The sequence below is a fragment of the Haematobia irritans genome, chromosome 2 (genome assembly GCF_050003625.1).
Source record: "Haematobia irritans isolate KBUSLIRL chromosome 2, ASM5000362v1, whole genome shotgun sequence".
Lineage (NCBI taxonomy): Eukaryota > Metazoa > Arthropoda > Insecta > Diptera > Muscidae > Haematobia > Haematobia irritans.
The window spans coordinates 203,458,305-203,480,442 of NC_134398.1; positions in this window are offsets into that span (position 1 = coordinate 203,458,305).

Below are 22,138 nucleotides of genomic sequence, written 5' to 3' on the forward strand. Positions count from 1 at the left end.
TTTTGGTCTTCCAAGAGGATCCGTAGGTCAAATCTTGTGATCGGTTTATATGGCGGCTATATATAATTATGGACCAATGTTGACCAATTTTTGCATGGTCATTAAAGACCATATACTTACATCATGTACCAAATTTCAGCCGGATCGGATGAAATTTGCTTCTCTTAGAGGCTCCGCAAGCCAAATCGGGGGATCGGTTTATATGGGGGCTATATATAATTATGGACCGTTGTGGACCAATTTTTGCATGGTTGTTAGAGACCTTATACCATGTACCAAATTTCAGCCGGATCGGATGAAATTTGCTTCTCTTAGAGGATTCGCAAGTCAAATTTGGGGGTCCGTTTATATGGGGGCTATACGTAAAAGTGGACCGATATGGCCCATTTGCAATACCATCTGATCTACATCAATAACACCTACTTGTGCCAAGTTTCAAGTCGATAGCTTGTTTCGTTCGGAAGTTAGCGTGATTTCAACAGACGGACGGACGGACATGCTTAGATCGACTCAGAATTTCACCACGACCCAGAATATATATACTTCATGGGGTCTTAGAGCAATATTTCGATGTGTTACAAACGGAATGACAGAGTTAATATACCCCCTATCCTATGGTGGAGGGTATAAAAAGTGAGGAAATTTAGAAATAAAATTTTGAATAATGTTTCGATAAAATTAAAATGTTGAGGAAATTTTCAATAGAAATAAAATGTTGACAAAATTTTCTATAGAAGTAAAAATTTGACAAAAGTTTTTAAAAAATATAAAAATCTGACAAAAGTTAAAAAAATAAAATTTTAGCAAAATTTTCTAAAAAAAATAAGATTTTGACAAAAATTTCTATAGAAACAAAATTTTCTATACCAATAAAATTTTGACAAAATTTTCTATAGAATTAAAAATTGAGTAAACTTTCTATAGGAATAAAATTTTGACAAAATTTTCTATAGAAATAAAATTTTGACAAAAAAATTTTATAGTATTGGAGGTTAACCTCAATACGCATGTGGAATTAACGTGGACCAAAGACAAATAAGAACACTTTGTTTAAATTCAATAGTTTATTATAAAAACGGATGACTATCCTATAAGGTTTACAAAACGAGAGTGAACAAATCTTAAAGACAGAGGTATAAAGAAAATTCAAAAAAAGATCATATTAAAATCATATGTTTAGTTTGACATTTACATCATATGTCTAATTTCAAGTTTTAGTACATTTGAGTTGCAGTGTTGTAGTTTGTCGGTAACATATAGAAATAAAAATTTTTGGGAAATATATAAAGAAAATTTTGAAAAAAATTTCTAAAAATTCCATTTCTTCAAAGATTTTCAATTTCGTGTAAGATCGTGTAAAACATAAGATTTTGTAAATTTGGTAAATTTTTATAAGATTATTTTTGGCACGAGTGACAACTGTGATCTCGATACGTGTACTGTTTGGTGCGCTCAATGAACTGGTGCAATCATCGTTCGTTATTTCTTTAAAAATGAGGAAGGACAAATCTCTTCTTCATTTAACACTTGACGGGCATTAAAAAACTTAACAATCAGGTCAAATCAGACACGTCTGCACGCAAAGAAAAAAAAACGTTTGGAAAACGTGTACCGAAAACGTTTTTCTTTTGTTAGAGTTTTTTGAATTGCTTTGAAAAGTATGCACTTTTTTCACCAAAAAAATTCGTTTGTTACAAAATTTTTATTTTTTCGATAAAAAAAGTTATTTTCGAACCACAACACAGTCCATTTGTTTTATATCAAACACTGTTCTTTTCTGACTTTAGGTTTTTAATAAGACACATTTTACAGTTAATAGTAAAAATTTTATATAGTAGAATGTAATGTTGAACATTTTTTCGGAATCTTCCGACCATATGTGGAATATATTTAAAAAAAAAACTTTGGTCGAAGCAGGGATCGAACCCACGACCCTTGGCATGCAAGTCGGACGTAGCAACCACTGCTCCACGGTGCCCAACTAAATGTAAATATCTGTTAAATAAACTTTGTTTAATCGGCTCGTGGGCGCCGCAAGCTATGCTATATAAATATAACTTATATGGGTAATTGTCTATTGATGACAATAACTGCTACATAGCTCAGTGGATAGTGTGTTGCCTTACAAATTGCAGGGTCCGCGGTTCGATTCTCCGTCCAGGCGAAAGGTAAACAATTTTTTTAAATTTATAAAATCGTATAATTTCTTCTACATTGTTTGTATTAAAGAAAAAGGTGCTAAGAACTAAAAAAAACTTCGTGGAAGTGAGAAAGATGTGAGGGAATATGCAATTAGCCGAAAAAAAAATTTTGAGTTAGTCTTTATGAAATTGTTTTTACATCCTGGAAAAGAGTACACGTTTATCACAAAAAGTATATACTTTTCTTCCAAATACACTTCCTTTAACGAAAAGCAAATGAGAAACGAACTTTGTTTGTCTAAAATTTCGTTTGGGAGGAAAGAATTATTTTTTTGCGTGTATACCTTGATTGGTCTATGCTGCAAATAAACAAAGTCAATGCGATTTTGACTTGAGACATCTCTCTACATTTCTTGGTCTATGATTGCATTCCCCTACCGACAAACGCTTTGGTTGTGCTTACACATTAATGATTTGTAAATTGCTCCCTCTATAGGAATCATTTCCCCTCATAATTTTATTTAATTTTTTCTTTATTAGTCAAGTACTTTCTGTGCCTCCAATTTAGAATGATTCGTGTGTGCACATTCTCAGTCGTCCAACATCTTCATTGTTGATATGGTGTAAGGGCACTCTCTGTTCCAGCAGTCAACTCTGTTAGTTTCTTCTCATTATGTTTTCTTCAATTATTTGTTATTGTTATCTTCCTGTAGAACTATATCGTACGACAGAGAGTCGCAAGCCAACATTTTGCAATGTTGCGCCACAAATATCTTCCTCTCATAGCTGATTGCCTGGTCGAAAATGTTTTATTAAAAATCTGTGCTACATGATGATGTCATCATTATGGTGGAGACAACAACAGACTCTGAGCAAACAAATGTTGCTTAAGGCAATACAACAACAACAAGGTATATTTTGTGGTTGCAACCAGCGTTGCCACAACGAAATTATATTTTGGACCAAATTTTTTCCAAAATCGGACCAAAATTCCCTCCAGCGGACCAAATTTCCAATTTCGAAGAAAAATGTCTTAAAACGTATTTTATTGTTGTACATAGTACTTTTATTAAATATAAGTAAGGTAAACCAGAAAGGACTGATATGATTTAGCGGCTGACATAGTAATCAAAACGTCGACTTATCAACTTGTTTTAAATTTTGAGAAAATAGACTTTTTGAAAAGGTCGAATTTTAAAGTCAATTTTAGTTGACATCAAAAGTCGAAATTCAATATTACAAAAATTTGATTTAAACTTCCGGTCCATATCGGCCCATATTCTTCTATAGCTCAATCTTAATATTCCACTTCTTGTGGACATTCGAGTATTGGCGTTAAAATTGTCCAAAAAAATATAAAACCTGACCCAAGACCTAAAACGCGAAATTTTCATTCGATTTTCTGTGATTGAAATTGTATCTAATTCCACACTGAAACAAAAAACATTCACGGTTCCATAAATTTTGTCTTTGTCCTTGTCGACTACAAGGGAAAATAATTTTATGTTTCAAATAAAAAAACGACTTTAAAATAAAGCGATAAAATATATCCCTCATATGCAAAAAAGTTGAAGAAAACTTCTAGCCTACTTTTACCATATAAATTCCTTAGATAAACTTTCAATAAATTATTTTGCTATGGTCATATATTTTTAAATGCTTTTCAGTTTTATACTCAAGATACAAAAATTCAACAATACTATAGATGATTTCATTAATTTTGCAGATTTTTTTCAGAAGTATTAAAGCCAAGTTTACTTAAGTAAAATGAAATTTTCTTTCATGTTAGGATACCCAATTTTAAGTCGAATCGTTTAACTATAAAGACAAAACGGCTTCATTGAAAAGTTTATCGTCTTTTGGACAAGGAAAAAACTTTATATCAGAGAAATTAGTCTACTGTGCTAAGCAAAATTCGCATTCGTATTTAATAACATGAAATATTCGACCTCACGACAATATTTTTTTCAGTGCATAGATACTATTGAATATGTGATAAAAATTTTAAATACTAGAAAAAATTTATAAATATGACCAAATTTATGAAAATGGACCAAAACGGACCAAATTCCGTTTGGTCCGACCATCGGACCAAATTTAAAAATTAGAAATCTTTTGGACCAATTTTGGTCCGATCGGACCAAAATGGCAACGCTGGTTGCAACGAGAGTTCTTCCTCTTGTTCTTCATTTTATATCTGAAACTTATAAAGCAACGCATCAGGTTTATTTTGTGTGAGTGAGTGAGTATAGGTGAAAGAGCGAGAGCAGTTATCGTGACATTTACTAAATGTTGTGCGTGATAAAGTTGGAAACAAAATTTATCAAGTATTTGGTGCGTGTTAGCTTCATTCAGTTTAACAAGGATGCCCATGGTGTGTTTGAAATTGGTCGAAATTATTTTCTTAGCACCTGCAACTAAAGCACACGTTTGTGAAGAAACCATCATTAATCCTTAACCACATCCTCTTAACAACAAAAAAATGATAAATGATGTGTACGCATACATATGTTCCAAAATTACTCTGACAGATGTGTGGTGAACAATTACCTCAGAGAAGCAGCAGCAAGAAAACAATTGCAAATAGCACAATAATGATTAATTGTCCTTTAACATTTTTTTCTTATTGACATCTTCATATTTTCAATGATTTGTTATATTCAGAAAACTAGCTTAAAACCAATAAAGTACATAAAATATAGCTTATTATACCCTCCACCATAGGATGGGGATATATTAACTTTGTCATTCCGTTTGTAACACATCGAAATATTGCTATAAGACCCCATAAAGTATATATATTCTAGGTCGTGGTGAAATTCTGAGTCGATCTGAGCATGTCCGTCCGTCCGTCCGTCTGTTGAAATCACGCTAACTTCCGAACGAAACAAGATATCGACTTGAAACTTGGCACAAGTAGTTGTTATTGATGTAGGTCGGATGGTATTGCAAATGGGCTATATCGGTCCACTTTTACGTATAGCTCCCATATAAACGGACGCCCAAATTTGGCTTGCGATTGCTCTAAGAGAAGCAAATTTAATGCGATCCGGCTGAAATTTGGTACATGGTGTTAGTTTATGGTCTCTAACAATCATTCAAAAATTGGTCCATATCGGTCCCCTTTTACGTATAGCCCCCATATAAACGGACCCCCAAATTTGGCTTGCGATCGCTCTAAGAGAAGCAAATTTCATCCGATCCGTCTGAAATTATGTACATGGTGTTAGTATATGGTCTCTAACAACAATGCAGAAATTGGTCCATATCGGTCCATAATTACATATAGCCCTCATATAAACCGATCCCCAAATTTGGCTTGCGATCGCTCTAAGAGAAGCAAAATTCATCCGATCCGGCTGAAATTTGGTACATGGTGTTAGTATATGATCTCTAATAACCATGCAAAAATTGGTCCATATCGGTCCACTTTTACGTATAGCCCCCATATAAACGGGCCCCCAAATTTGGTTTGCGATCGCTCTAAGAGAAGCAAATTTCATCCGATCCGTCTGAAATTTGGTACATGGTATTAGTATATGGTCTCTAACAACCATGCAAAAATTGGTCCACATCGGTCCATAATTATATATAGCCCCCATATAAACCGATCCCCCGATTTGGCTTGCGGAGCCTCTAAGAGAAGCAAATTTCATCCGATCCGCCTGAAATTTGCTACATGGTATTGGTATATGTTCTCTAATGACCATGCAAAAATTGGTCCACATCGGTCCATAATTATATATAGCCCCCATATAAACCGATCCCCCGATTTGGCTTGCGGAGCCTCTAAGAGAAGCAAATTTCATCCGATCCGCCTGAAATTTGGTACATGGTATTAGTATATGGTCTCTAACAACCATGCAAAAATTGGTCCACATCGGTCCATAATTATATATAGCCCCCATATAAACCGATCCCCCGATTTGGCTTGCGGAGCCTCTAAGAGAAGCAAATTTCATCCGATCCGCCTGAAATTTGCTACATGGTATTGGTATATGTTCTCTAATGACCATGCAAAAATTGGTCCACATCGGTCCATAATTATATATAGCCCCCATATAAACCGATCCCCCGATTTGGCTTGCGGAGCCTCTAAGAAACGAAAATTTCATTCGATCCTGCTGAAATTTGGTACATGGTGTTGGTATATGTTCTCTAATGGCCATGCAAAAATTGGTCCATATCGGTCCATAATTATATATAGGCGCCATATAAATCGATTCCCAGATTTGTCCTCCGGAGGCTCTTGGAAGAGCAAAATTCATCCGATCCGGTTGAAATTTGGAACATGGTGTTAGAATGTGGTCTCTAACAAACACGCATAATTATATATAGCCCCCATATAAACCGTTCCCCAGATTTGATCTCCGGAGCCTCTTGGAGGAGCAAAATTCATCCGATTCGGTTGAAATTTGTAACGTGGTGTTAGTATAAGTCCGCTAATATCCATGCCAAAATTGGTCCATATCGGTCTATAGTTATATGTAGCCGATCCCCAATCACACAAAAATTGGTCCATATCGGTTCGTATTCATGGTTGCCACTCGAGCCAAAAATATTCTACCAAAATTTTATTTTTATGGAAAACATTGTCAAAATGTTATTTCTATAGAAAATTTTGTCAAAATCTTATTTCTATAGAAGATTTTGTCAAAATTTTATTTCTATTGAAAATTTTGTAAAAATTTTATTTCTATAGAAAATTTTGTCAAAACTTTATTCCTATAGAACATTTTTTCCAAATTTTATTTCTATAGAAAATTTTTTTCAAATTTTACTTCTATAGAAAATGTTGTCAAAACTTTATTTTGTCAAAATTTTATTTCTATAGAAACTTTACACTTAATTATATACGTATTTAATCGGCCTTTTTTAGTTTAATATATACTACGTATGGACTACCTTGTAATTTAGAAGACGGTGTTAGGAAGTTTTAAGATACCTTGCCATCGGCAAGTGTTACCGCAACCCAAGTAATTCGATTTGAATGACAGTTTTCAGTAGAAGTTTCTACGAAATCCATGGTGGAGGGTACATAAGCTTCGGCCTGGCCGAACTTACGGCCGTATATACTTGTTATTTAAATAAAATAAATACATGCATGTATATGTTTCTATTAAATGTGCGTACCAGCTTACGAAATTGTACGCTACCGACAATTTCGTTAGCATAAATGGCAATGCATTTCTTATGGGAAATTTTTCGCAAGAGGTGCATACCGGCCTTAAGAAGATGTGTTCTCTGAAATTTTTAAAATCTGCTTAACATTGACAAGTGATATGTATGAGAGGTTATATATTTATATTCTATATACAGCACATGATCATTAATGTAATAATTTAATCAATAGGCTTCCTTTATCTCTAATTAATCCACTTCCATACTGACTACTTTCTCACATCGTTTAGGCTGCAGGAACTGCTTGCATTCCGGCCCCATGTTGTTGTAGAGACATACGGGCTGTATTAAGAATATTCTGAAATAATACCAACAAAATGAGAAATTTCGAAAGATAACCACAAAACCTTTTTTGCCATCGTTACCTTAACAGTTTCTCCACCATCTTTCAAATTTTCCTTTAGACGATCTAAAATCAAAGTTCCCAAAGCGTTTACATCCAAATTATCGGTTGGTTTATTTGTTTTCGCTGATGTATCATCTCTTTTGAGACGAGCCATATGAACCAACTAAAAAAAATTTTAGTATTTTTCAAATCTTGTTCTTGTTTTTAATTTTATAGTAAATACCTGTAGACAGCATATTAATGCGAAAAAAATTAATAGGCATTTTGCAAAATATTTCATTTTTTTGTAATATTTTTATTTTTGTCAACGTTAAAGCTGTACTGATTATAAGAATCGCAAAGTTCAGACTGCAATAAATCATCCATGCCATACATTCTCATTGAGATTATATTTCATGATGTGGAGCATTGAAGATTTTTATGAACGTTGTCTCTCTTTTTCTTACAATACCTACGATAGTATGGAGGGTGTTATAAATCTGCCGTTGCATTTGTAACAAGTCGAAATATCATCAACGACTACGCAAAAAAAAATAATAATTTTGGATACAATCAAGAAATTTATTTATACAATTAATTTTTAATTGAAATGTCTTCGTTGTTAGAATTTTTTTATGACCTATTTGTTCAAGCTTTGAATTTTTTTACTAGGATTTTTGGTCTCAAGATGTCTTCAATCAAATTAATTATAGTATCAATCACCAAAGTTATTTAAAAAACAAGTAAGGAAAGTCTAAAGTCGGGCGGGGCCGACCATATTATACCCTGCACCACTTTGTAGATCTAAATGTTCGATACCATATCACATCCGTCAAATGTGTTGGGTGCTATATATATAAAGGTTTGTCCCAAATACTTACATTTAAATATCACTCGATTTGGACAGAATTTGATAGACTTTTACAAAATCTATAGACTCAAAATTTAAGTTGGCTAATGCACTAGGGTGGAACACAATTTTAGTAAAAGAAAAATATGGGAAACATTTAAATCTGAAGCAATTTTAAGGAAACTTCGCAAAAGTTTATTTATGATTTATCGCTCGATATATATGTATCAGAAGTTTAGGAAAATTAGAGTCATTTTTACAACTTTTCGACTAAGCAGTGGCGATTTAACAAGGAAAATGTTGGTATTTTGACCATTTTTGTCGAAATCAGAAAAACATATATATGGGAGCTATATCTAAATCTGAACCGATTTGAATAAAATTTGGTACACATGACTATATTACTAATTGTACTCCTAGTGCAAAATTTCATCCAAATTGGGCCAAAACTCTGGCTTCTGGGGCCATATAAGTCCATATCGGGCGAAAAATATATATGGAAGCTATATCTAAATCTGAACCGATTTCAATCAAATTGGGCACACATAACTATACTACCAATTGTACTCCTTGTGCAAAATTTCAAGCTGATCGGGTTAAAACTCTGGCTTCTGGGTCCATATTAGTGCATATCGGGCGAAAGATATGTATGGGAGATATATCTAAATCTCAACCAATTTCTTCCAAAATCAATAGATTTCTATTCTGACCCAAATTAGGGACATGTGCCAAATTTGAAGGCGATTGGACTTAAATTGCGACCTAGACTTTGATCACAAAAATGTGTTCACAGACAGACGGACGGACGGAGCGACGGACGGACGGACAGACGGACATGGTTATATCGACTCAGGGACCCACCCTGAGCATTATTGCCAAAGACATCATGTGTCTATCTCGTCTCCTTCTGGGTGTTACAAACATATGCACTAACTTATAATACCCTGTTCCACTGTGTGGCGCAGGGTATAAAAAGGTGTGTAAAGGAATGGGGGTCGCTTATATGGGGGCTAAATTCAATTATGAACTTGATATGGACCAATTTTTGTGTGATTGGGGATCGATTTAACCAAGGGCTATATGTAACTATAGACCGATATGGACCTAGTTGGACATGGTTAACGGCCACATACTAACATACTAACCAAGAGGCTCCAAAACCAAATTTCGGGATCGGTTTACATGGGGGCTATATATAATTATAGACTGATATGGACAAATACCTGCATGGTTGTTAGAGACCATATACTTACACCACGTTCTAAATTTCAATCGAATGAATTTTGCTTATCCAAAAGGCACCGGAAGTCAAATCTGGGGATCGTTTTATATGGGGGCTATATATAATTATGGACCGATTTGGACCAATTTTTGCATGGTGGTTAGATACCATATACTAACACCATGTACCAAATTTCAGCCGGATCGGATGAAAGTTGTTTCTCTTAGAGGCTCCGCAAGCCAAATCTGGGGATCGGTTTATATGGGGGCTATATATAATTATGGACCGATGTGGACCAATTTTTGCATAGTTGTTAGTGACCATATATGTATACCATGTATCAAATTTCGTCCGGATCGGATGAAATTTTCTTCTCTTAGATGATCCGCAAGCCAAATCTGGGGGTCCGTTTATATGGGGGCTATACGTAGAAGTGGACCGATATAGCCCATTTGCAATACCATCCGACCTACATTAATAACAACTACTTGCGCCAAGTTTCAAGTCAACAGTTTCTTTCGTTCGGAAGTTAGCGTGAATTCAACAGACGGACGGACGGACATTCTTAGATCGACTCAGAATTTCACCACGACCCAGAATATGTATACTTTATGGGATCTTAGAGCAATATTTCGATGTGTTATAAACGGAATGACAAAGTTAATAACCCTCCATTCTATGGGGGGTTACGTCTTAAATGGATTTTCGAGGCTTTTCCTTACGAAATTTTGATGTTGAGATTTTTATGAATTAACCCAAACATCCTTTTGTATCCATTGCAATGAAAATCAGGAGAGAACCCTGTTTACCTGCTACAGAAAATTTCCGTTGCATATTTTCAGGCGATACAATGGCTTGTGGCATACACACAAAAAATAATTTTTAGATTCAATCACGAAATTTAGTGAAGTGTCTTCAATCACAGAAATGATTGTACCAATCACCGAAGTCAATAAAAAAATTAATTGAACCATTTATTTTTTGTGATTGATTTTTGTTTTAATTAAACAATTTTTAATTGAATATTTTGAAGAATTCAATTACAATTTTAATTGGAAATATTTTGGTGAAATCTTTTTCTGTGTGTGGTAGGAGAAAAACTGCATAAAATCATAGCGCTTAAGTTCGATTATATATTATTTCCATAATATTAATGGGTTCCGGTGTTGTAAAGCTTATTAATATATGGTACAACATGGCAAAGAGTGGCACAAAAATTTTAAAAACGACAGTTAGTGGCTCAAAAGTGTCAACGATGCCACTTTGTCACTAAAGTAGCTCAACGTAACATTGTCCTGCAGTCAAAATATCGAAAAATGTGTAGCTCAACGTAACACTGTCCTACAGTCAAAATATCGAAAAATGTGGAAAACGTAGCATACTTTTAGAAAATGTAATAATTTTCACATCATATTATTTAAAGCCTTTAACTATTAATTAATGACTTGGGTCAAATCGACTTTGGGCTAATCGACTTTTGAAAATCGAGTCAATTGAGCGAAGACGGACGAACACCTATGGCTAAATCAATTTAGAAAGTCATTTGACCTCATATCATTGAATGCTGTAGAAAAGCCGCTCAGCAGTACTTCTACGGTACGTATCAGAGACTTTTGCATTAGCACCTAATAATATTTCAAATCCATAATGAAGGGTATATGAGCTTCGACAAGACCGATATAAGAGTCGATTGTACTTTTTGCCATTAGATTCTCTTGGAATTATATGCTCTCTATATTTGGGGGATTTCCAAAGAATTTATTTATAGTTTACAGCCTAATCCCCTTTTCGAAGAAAGATTAAATTAATTTTATATAATATAAGAATAAAATATTACTACGGGTTTGGCTACAGTGACCATGTGGGAGCATGAAATGAGTAATAAGTGTCTGTGTCTGAAATTATTACGAAATCATATTTAGCAGATTCATTTTTTAAAAGCATTTTACCACAATGTCTAGTTCGAGCATGCAATTGATAATAAATGTGATTAACTTTAAATTAGGAAAAATCGGCTCAAGCTTTAATATAGCTTTCATATCATAAGACTAAAATTTGTCATTGTAAATATGAGGGTCATTTCCTAAGCAATACATTTTTTTTTGAGATTCACAATAAACACTTTCATTACTACATGTTATTTTTGTTGTATTTAGTCTTAAGAAAAACATTTATAAACGTTATCGATTATATTTAATTGTTCTTAAATGAAATTAAATCAATTAATTATACTGATCAGCCTAGAAGTATGCTATACTTTTTCTATTAATTATAATGAAAGAAAAGAGGGAATTAATGCCTTCCAATCATGGGATTGGATTTTATAAAATTTTAATTACAACCAAAACCTTATAAGTATATATAAAATAGGGACCTTACCTATGGGTTCAATTCCAAACTCGCTTAACCTCCACGACTGCCACTCGTGCCAAAAATAATCTACCAAAATTTTAAGAAATTTTTACCACAATCTAACAAATTAAAAAAGCTTATTCTGAAGTTGTTGATCAAATTTTTGTGGTTAAAAATTATATTATATGGAATTTATTGAATATTTTGTTACAATTTTTTTTTCTATAAACAATTTTCTCAAAATGTTATTTCTATAGAAAATTTTGTCAAAATTTTATTTCTAAAAAAAATTTTCCCAAAATTGTATTTCCATAGAAAATTTTTTCAAAATTGTATTTCCATAGAAAATTTTCTAAAAATTTTATTTCTATAGAAAATTTTCTAAAAATTTTATTTCTATAGAAAATTTTGTCAAAATTATATTTCTATAAAAAATTTTCTATTAAAAATTTTCTCAAAATTGTATTTCTATAGAAATTTTTCTCAAAATTGTATTTCCATAGAAAATTTTCTAAAAATTTTATTTCTATAGAAAATTTTGTCAAGAGTTTATTTCTGTAGAAAATATAGTCAAAATTTTCTTTCTATAGAAAATTTTGTCAAAATTTTATTTCTATAGAAAATTTTGTCAAAATTTTATTTCTATAGAAAATTTTGTCAAAATTTTATTTCTATAGAAAATTTTGTCAAAATTTTATTTCAATAGAAAATTTTGTCAAAATTTTATTTCAATAGAAAATTTTGTCAAAATTTTATTTCAATAGAAAATTTTGTCAAAAGTTTATTTCTATAGAAAATTTTGTCAAAATTTTATTTCTATTAAAAACTTTCTCAAAATTTTATTTCCATAGAAAATTTTCTCAAAATTGTATTTCCATAGAACATTTTCTAAAAATTTTATTTCCATAGAAAATTTTCTAAAAATTTTATTTCTATAGAAAATTTTGTCAAAATTTTATTTCAATAGAAAATTCTGTCAAAATTTTATTTCTATAGAAAATTTTGTCAAAATTTTATTTGTATAGAAAATTTTTTCAAAATTTTATTTCTGTAGAAAATTTTGTCAAAATTTTATTTCTGTAGAAAATTTTGTCAAAATTTTATTTCTATAGAAAATTTTGTCAAAATTTTATTTCAATAGAATATTTTGTCAAAATTGTATTTCTATAGAAAATTTTGTCAAAATTTTAGTTCTATAGAAAATTTTCTAAACATTTTATTTCTATATTGAATTATGTCAACATTTTATTTCTATAGAAAATTTTGTCAACATTTTATTTCTAATGAAAATTTTGTCAAAATTGTATTTCTATAGAAAATTTTCCAAAAATTTTATTTCTATAGAAAATGTTGTCAAATATTTATTACAAAATTTTGTAACATAGAACATTTTCGCAAAATTTTATTTCTATAGAAAATTTGTACCTCTTATTGGAGAGGAACAAAATCTACCAAAACATCAAGAATTCTACCAATCTACAAAACAGTAAAAAATCTACAATTTTTGGTAGAATTCTACCAACTGTGGCATCCGTGTTTACCTCACACATTCATATGTATTTTGATGTAAAATATGATGGATGGTGACATATGTTGAAATTCTGATTGTAGCGAGTAGTCCCGACTGCTATTAGCCGTGTAATTAATTAAAAAAATTTATAAAAATATATTTTTGCTCGTGGCGGTAACTTTCGATATTTTAGAAATTTGGAAAAATTGATTTTCGAGTTTTCGACTCTTTTAAAAATTTAAATTTATTTTAGAAATTTTGAAAAATTGATTTTCGAGTTTTCGACTCTTTTAAAAATTTAAATTTATTGTAGAAATTTTGAAAAATTGATTTTCGAGTTTTCGACTTTTTTAAAAATTTTAAAATATTCATGGGATGTAGGGTCCAGATCTGTGATCAACATTGATGAGGGGGGCAACATTTTGGGATTGAAATAAAATGATTTCACAATTAAAAAACCTCTTAGCCTAGTGGAGTAATGTTTAACCCCCAAAATAATACCCTGTATCCGTTTCTAGTCCAAATGCTCCTTCGGATGCCGTGGAATGAAGACGAGCTATGTTTTTTTTTTGTAAATTTTGACGATTCGCTGTTCTTCTTTTTTTATTCTAAACATGATTTATTATACTGAACTGATTTCCGAAAAATCCCAAAAAAAAAAATATCCTCAATTTGGTGAAAAATCCCTAATACTGGCATCATTGATCGACAAGGAGTGGATGTCGGTCCAACCTTACCATCACTTTTTCGATCATTTCTGGCGTTGTTACCGTTTTGGTTTCCGTCTACATTTTGTCTTTACTGCCTCGGAAGGTTATTTTTTTTTTTGAGCGTATATTAAACTTATCATATATGCTATAACATCTACAGATCCTTTTGATCCAAGTTAGTTAACCTTCATGACCATAGGGGTTCTAACTTCATACAACCACACACAAAAATTGTCAATATAGGTACATAGATTACAAATATACTCCCGGATCCACTGTGGATATTTTTAAATAGATTTCATTATTTTGTTTCAATATAGACACTTCAATAGTTTCTTTCAATATTTTGCTTTATTATTTTTCTTTTTTACATTTGGCCCAGAACCATCCGACAAAATTATCTCTTAAAAATTCTAATTTTAGACAAATATTATATGCGTAGTTCAAAGTTAAACTAACAATATAAATATTTGGTAAATTTTGATATTTTTAAAATACTATATTCATTGAAATAGCATAGCATTATATAGAACATCAAAAAAACGCGTGCTATTCTGTGACTTATGATATTGATAAGAATATTCAGACAGGTTCACATATTAAAATAAATAGACACTTTTACAATTAAAAAAAAATCAAAATTTGTTATAAATGTCTCATCAATTTAGTTTGTAAATTTCAACTTTTATGTTGTGCAACATTTTACATATTGGAATAAAGTCTAGATTAGAACTTGTGTTTGTTGGAACGAAAACAAAATACTTGTATTAATAATTTTAGAATTTCCAGGAAAAGAAATGATTCTGTTATTGCTTATCACTGTGTTTTGCATACAGAATTCGTATTTTTGATAATGACGTTATTTTACCCAAGGTTAATACACCCAAAGAAAAAATACTTTCTACGGAACGAACGAAGTTTTAAACAAATGAAATTCGTCATTGTTATGAAAGTTTATTTAAGAGAAAATTATAAAAAGCGTGGAGAAAATTATTCCTAATAAAGGGTGATTCTTTTGAGGTTAGGATTTTCATGCATTAGTATTTGACAGATCACGTGGGATTTCAGACATGGTGTCAAAGAGAAAGATGCTCAGTATGCTTTGACATTTCATCATGAATAGACTTACTAACGAGCAACGCTTGCAAATCATTGAATTTTGAATTGAATGGGCCGTAGAAAAGTTGGCAGAAAATCCGCTTTTTTATCGACAAATTTTGTTCAGCGATGAGGCTCATTTCTGGTTGAATGGCTACGTAAATAAGCAAAATTGCCGCATTTGGAGTGAAGAGCAACCAGAAGCCGTTCAAGAACTGCCCATGCATCCCGAAAAATGCACTGTTTGGTGTGGTTTGTACGCTGGTGGAATCATTGGACCGTATTTTTTCAAAGATGCTGTTGGACGCAACGTTACGGTGAATGGCGATCGCTATCGTTCGATGCTAACAAACTTTTTGTTGCCAAAAATGGAAGAACTGAACTTGGTTGACATGTGGTTTCAACAAGATGGCGCTACATGCCACACAGCTCGCGATTCTATGGCCATTTTGAGGGAAAACTTCGGAGAACAATTCATCTCAAGAAATGGACCGGTAAGTTGGCCACCAAGATCATGCGATTTGACGCCTTTAGACTATTTTTTGTGGGGCTACGTCAAGTCTAAAGTCTACAGAAATAAGCCAGCAACTATTCCAGTTTTGGAAGACAACATTTCCGAAGAAATTCGGGCTATTCCGGCCGAAATGCTCGAAAAAGTTGCCCAAAATTGGACTTTCCGAACGGACCACCTAAGACGCAGCCGCGGTCAACATTTAAATGAAATTATCTTCAAAAAGTAAATGTCATGGACCAATCTAACGTTTCAAATAAAGAACCGATGAGATTTTGCAAATTTTATGCGTTTTTTTTAAAAAAAAGTTATCAAGCTCTTAACAAATCACCGTTTATTTTTTATTTGTCTTTAAAGAATAACATAAATATAAGCATAATAAGCATAACATAGAAAGAAAACTTTTTTTTTACTTCAAAAATATACTTAAAAACAAGTACGGAAAATCTAAAGTCGGGCGGGGCCGACTACTCTGTACCACTTTGTAAATCCACATTTTCGATACTATATCAAATCCGTCAAATATGTTGGGTGCTATATATAAAGGTTTTTTGTCCCAAACACATACATTTAAATCTGACTCCATCTGAACAAAATTTATAATCTATAGACTTAAAATTTAAGTAGGCTAATGTCCTGGGGTGGTACACTATGTTAGTAAAAAAAATATGGGAAACATTTTAATCTGAACCAATTTTGAGGTAACTTCGCAAAAGTGTATTTAGATTTATCGGTCGATAGATATGTATTAGAAATAAAGGAAAATTTGAGTCACTAAATATATGGAAGCTATATAGAAATGTGAACCGATTTCAACCAAATTTGACATACATACTTAGTAGTTTAATTCTACTCCCTGTGCAAAATTTCACGTAAATCGGACGACAACTTTGACCTCTGTGGTCATATGACAGAAAATCGGGCGAAAGATATATATGGGAGCTATATCTAAATCTGAACCGATTTCTTCCAAAATTAATAGGGTTCTATTCTGACCCAAAACAGGAACATGTGCCAAATTTAAAGGCGATTGGACTTAAACTGCAACCTAGACTTTGATCAAAAAATGTGTTCACAGACAGACGGACAGACAGGCGGACATGGCTAGATCGACTCAGGACCCACCCTGAGCATTATTGTCAAAGACACCATGTATGTATATATCGTCTCCTTCAAAGCACTATTTGGGTACTTGTTATGGCTATGGCTCAACCAAGGCACAAGCAACGCAAACAGTTATATTTATATAGCATAGTTTTCGGCGCCCACGATCCGTTGCAAACAAAATTTATTTAACTCAAACATAAATTTTTTTGACACAGTGGAGCAGTGGTTACATGCCCACCTTGCATTCGAGGGGTCGTGGATTTAATCCCTGCTTCGACCGAACACCAACAGTTTTTTTTTCATACATTCCGATAAGATGTTAGACATTACATACTACCATATTCAATTTTTACTATGTTTCAAAATGTGTCTTATTAAGGACTTAAAGTCAGAAAAGAACAGTGCATGATATAAACGAACTGGGCCATGTTTTATGGATCAAAAATTATTTTTTTATTGCGAAAATAAAAACTGTGTAACAAACAAATATTTTTGCCTAAAGAAGTTTAACGTTTTCGAAGAAATTCAAAAAACTCTAACGAAAGAAAAACGTTTTCCAAATTTTTTTCTTTCCTTGAAGTCGAATATAAACATTAATATTTTTTCAATCGAATTCTAAGGTCATTTAACGATAACCAGTCAAAAGCACATTATACTATAAATCCTAAACAATAATTTTTCAACGCACACATACATTTATTTGAGGGCGAATAATTTTTAACTACACGGATGAAAAAGACTGTTTTTCATATGTTTGGCTATAAACATTATATATTTGGAACGCAAATTTTTAAACACAATATTTTTGAGTGCAAGCATATAATGTTCATAAACTAGCATAACATGTTTGGGACATATATGTTAATATGTTAGAACATATTATGTTTGGGACATAAAATGTTTGTAAATATAATATGCTTGGATGCAAACATATATTAATTTAGAAATAGCCTATAAACATATATGTGTTTAGTAGCTTGGAGCACTATTTAACAGGGAGCGATATTGAATTAAGTTGGTGGTTGTTGCCCGGCAAAAGGTAAAATTAAAATAAAAAAAATCATACAATTGGATAATTTCTTCTACAATGTTTGTATTACAGAAAAAGGTGCTAAGAACTAAAAAATCTCGTGGAAGTGAGAAAGATGTGGGGGAATATACAATTGGGCAGAAACAAAATTTTGAGCATTCAGGTCGAAAACCTATGTTGTTAGCACCTATATTACCTGTTTATTTTCATAATTCATTATGATTGTAAATATATAAATAAATAAATAAAATTTTGAGCACACTATTATTTGGGAGGATTTTTTTTAAGCATATAATATTTTTGGGTGCCAAATATTATATGTTCACATAATAACATATTGTTTTTTGGAAGACAACATTATTGAATTTGGATGCAGAAATACAAAATGTTTGGAACTTAGACTACCCAAACATATATTGTTTAGACCAATATGCTTTCAAACATATTATATATTGGAAGAGATCAAACATATAAATGTTTGGGCAATACCCAAAAATGTATATGCTTGAAGCAAAATATGTTTGGGAGTATATGTTACAGAAGCGATTTTTTGTGAGCGTGTAGCATTTAAGTTGTTGCTTTTGATCATTCCCCACCAAGTCATAATAAAATTTGCAAAAAAAAATTATAACGTTATTCTGCTTTTACAGATTTATTTTGAATTTTATCGGCAAAACTGGACCTTAATACCCAATTTTATTTTTGAAAGTGTCCGTCAGCTCCTCTTGGTCTGCTTTGGTTTTATACATCTTATTGTTTACTGTTTCTACATTTTCCATTGTACTGTCTCGACTTGTTTTGATGCATTCATTCACATAAAATGAGAATGAACGCATTACTCTACTCCGAATAGAGTACCCTAATTATACCCACCACCATAGAATGGTGACGGGGGTATAATAAGTTTGTCATTCCGTTTGTAACGCATCGAAATATCGATTTCCGACTATATAAAGTATATATATTCTTGATCAGGGAGAAATTCTAAGACGATATAACGATGTCCGTCTGTCCGTCTGTCTGTCTGTCTGTCTGTCTGTCTGTCTGTCTGTTGTAATCACGCTACAGTCTTCAATAATGGAGCAATCGTGCTGAAATTTTGCACAAACTCGTCTTTTGTCTGCAGGCAGGTCAAGTTCGAAGATGGGCTGTATCGGTCCAGGTTTTGATATAGTCCCCATATAAACCGACCTCCCGATTTGGGGTCTTGGGCTTATAGAAACCGTAGTTTTTATCCAATTTGCCTGAAATTTGAAATCTGTAGGTATTTTGTGACCGTAAAGAGGTGTGCCAAAAATGGTGAGTATCGGTCCACGTTCTGGCATAGCCCCCATATAGACCGATCTCCCGATTTTACTTCTTGGGCTTATAGAAACCGCAGTTTTTATTCAATTTACCTGAAATTGGAAATCTAGAGGTATTGTCGGACCACAAATACGTGTGCCGAAAATTGTGAGTATTGGTCCATATTTTGGTATAGCCCCCATATAGACCCATCTCCCGATTTTATTTCTTTGGCTTATAGAAATCGCAGTTTTTATTCAATTTACCGGAAATTGGAAATCTAGAGGTATTGTAGGACCACAAATACGTGTGCCAAAAATTGTGAGTATCGGTCCATATTTTGGTATAGCCCCCATATAGACCGATCTCCCGATTTTACTTCTTGGGCTTATAGAAACCGCAGTTTTTATTCAATTTACCTGAAAATGGAAATCTAGAGGTATTGTAGGACCACAAATACGTGTGCCAAAAATTGTGAGTATCGGTCCATATTTTGGTATAGCCCCCATAAAGACCCATCTCCCGATTTTACTTCTTTGGCTTATAGAAATCGCAGTTTTTATTCAATTTACCGGAAATTGGAAATGTAGAGGTATTGTAGGACCACAAATACGTGTGCCAAAAATTGTGAGTATCGGTCCATGTTTTGGTATGTTCCCCATATAAAACGACCTCCCGATTTGGGGTCTTGGGCTTATAGAAACCTTATTTTTTATCCAATTTGTCTGAAATTGGAAATCTAGAGGTATTTTAGGACCATAAAGAAGTGTCCCGAAAATGGTGAGGATCGCTCCATATTTTGGTATAGCCCCCATATAGACCGATTTCCCGATTTTACTTCTTGGGCTTCTAGAATCCGAAGTTTTTATCCTATTTGCCTGAAATTGGAAATCTAGAGGTATTTTCGGGTCATAAAGAGGTGTGCCGAAAACGGTGAGCATCGGTCCATATTTCAGTATAGCCCCCATAAGAACGATCTCCCGATTTAACTCCTTGGGTTTCTAGAAACCGTAGTTTTTATCTGATTTGCCTGAAATTGTAAATATTCTGGTATTTTAGGCTCACAATAACGTGTATCGGATTAGGTTTTTATAGGTCCTTTTGGTAATGCCTCCATATAGACCGACTTCACTTCTTGAGGGTGTAGAAGGCGCACTGATCATGAAAATTGCTTGAAACTCAATGTAAAATTTCCAGATTTTACTTCTACAGATTTAAGATTTCAAATCAAGACGTTATTTTATAATTTTCTTGCACACTTACAAGAGATGTTAATGATTCCTCTAAAACTCAAACAAAAATGGTTCTTATAAATCCAGAATCTGATATAGTCCTCATGGATGAAATCTTTAAATTTATCTTCGGGAAGTGTCCTCAAGTCCTCAAGCCCTCCTGAAATTTCAAAGGACACCCTAATATTTGGTTCATGGTGGTGGGTATTTAAGATTCGGCCCGGCCGAACTTACTGCTGTATATACTTGTTTTTATATATTTTTAACTGTTTAATTTTCTTTCTTGCTTTAATATTTTTTTAAATATAATTTACAATTTTACAGCAACCACCAATTGCTCTCCTTTGATTCTCTAGCTGTGATATCTTGATATCAACCTTTCCGGTTGCCATCTCTATTTCTTTCTCTATACTCTCTCGCTCTCTGAATAAAATATTGCAACACATATACATATGTTTGGTCGCAATTTCATATTCAACATATTTTTCTATCAGTGTAGCTGCATCCTTTAAGCATCCCTCAGTAGGAACCCCATGGATGAAGCTAATCAGTGAGAGGAGAAGAGTCAAGGTAATATTTGTTAGAATTTCAACACTGTTTTTCGCCTATTTAAACTCGACGGCAACCAACCAAAGTAGATGTATGTAGCCGCAAGCTTGAAGCATCCCCCCAGTGAAAGCTCTATGAGCGTAGCTTATCTGTGAAAGGAGAAAAGTCACACTGACAAAAAAGCATGCCAGGTTCCAAAGATTTTGTCTTTACTTTAACAATTTTGGTATTGATTCCGAGCCAAAGAAGCGGAGAATTCAAGTACGGATACATTTAAGAAAAAATTCTCTTTTAAATTTGGGATTTGTGTACTTGACTCTAGGAAGCAAATTTTAATTTTTCGCTTTTTCAGCTTTTTTTCTTCATATGCTATCAAAATCCTTTAAAAATAAGTTAACGACAACTTTATTTTCCAAATTCAAACAGTAGAAATTATGAAATGTTTCAAGTTAAAAACGTCTTTAAAATAAAGTGTTGAAAAACATGTCCTATTTTTGAACGATTTTTTTGCTTTGTAGTCAAGATGCAAAAAGACAACAAATTTAAAGACAATTTCATTAAATTTAAAGAATTTTTCTGAATTATTAAAGTCAAGGTGACCTTAGCCTAAACAATTTTTCTTTCATGTTATGATACCCATTTTTAAGTCCAATCACTTAATTATAAGGAAAACACTACTTCATTGAAAAATTTATCGACTTTTGGACAGGGAAAAAAACTTTATATTAGAGAAATGCGTCTTCTACGCTAAACAAAATTTGCATTCGTATTTTAAAGACATGAAATCTTTGACCTCACGACAATATTTTTTTCGGTGCAAATGGAGTCAATTTTCGAACTCCAATTTTTTCCTTCAAACTACGAAATTTAACAAGTGAATAAACAAAAATATTATGTATAATATACTTTGTTCATTATCTTATAAATTTTCTTGAATTGGTCGAAAAATATTTACTTATGGTATTTTTGTACATACAGTTTAGGTAAAAACTTCTAAAATTAACGTACTTTGTCCTTCCTGGTGGTTTCGCTTTTT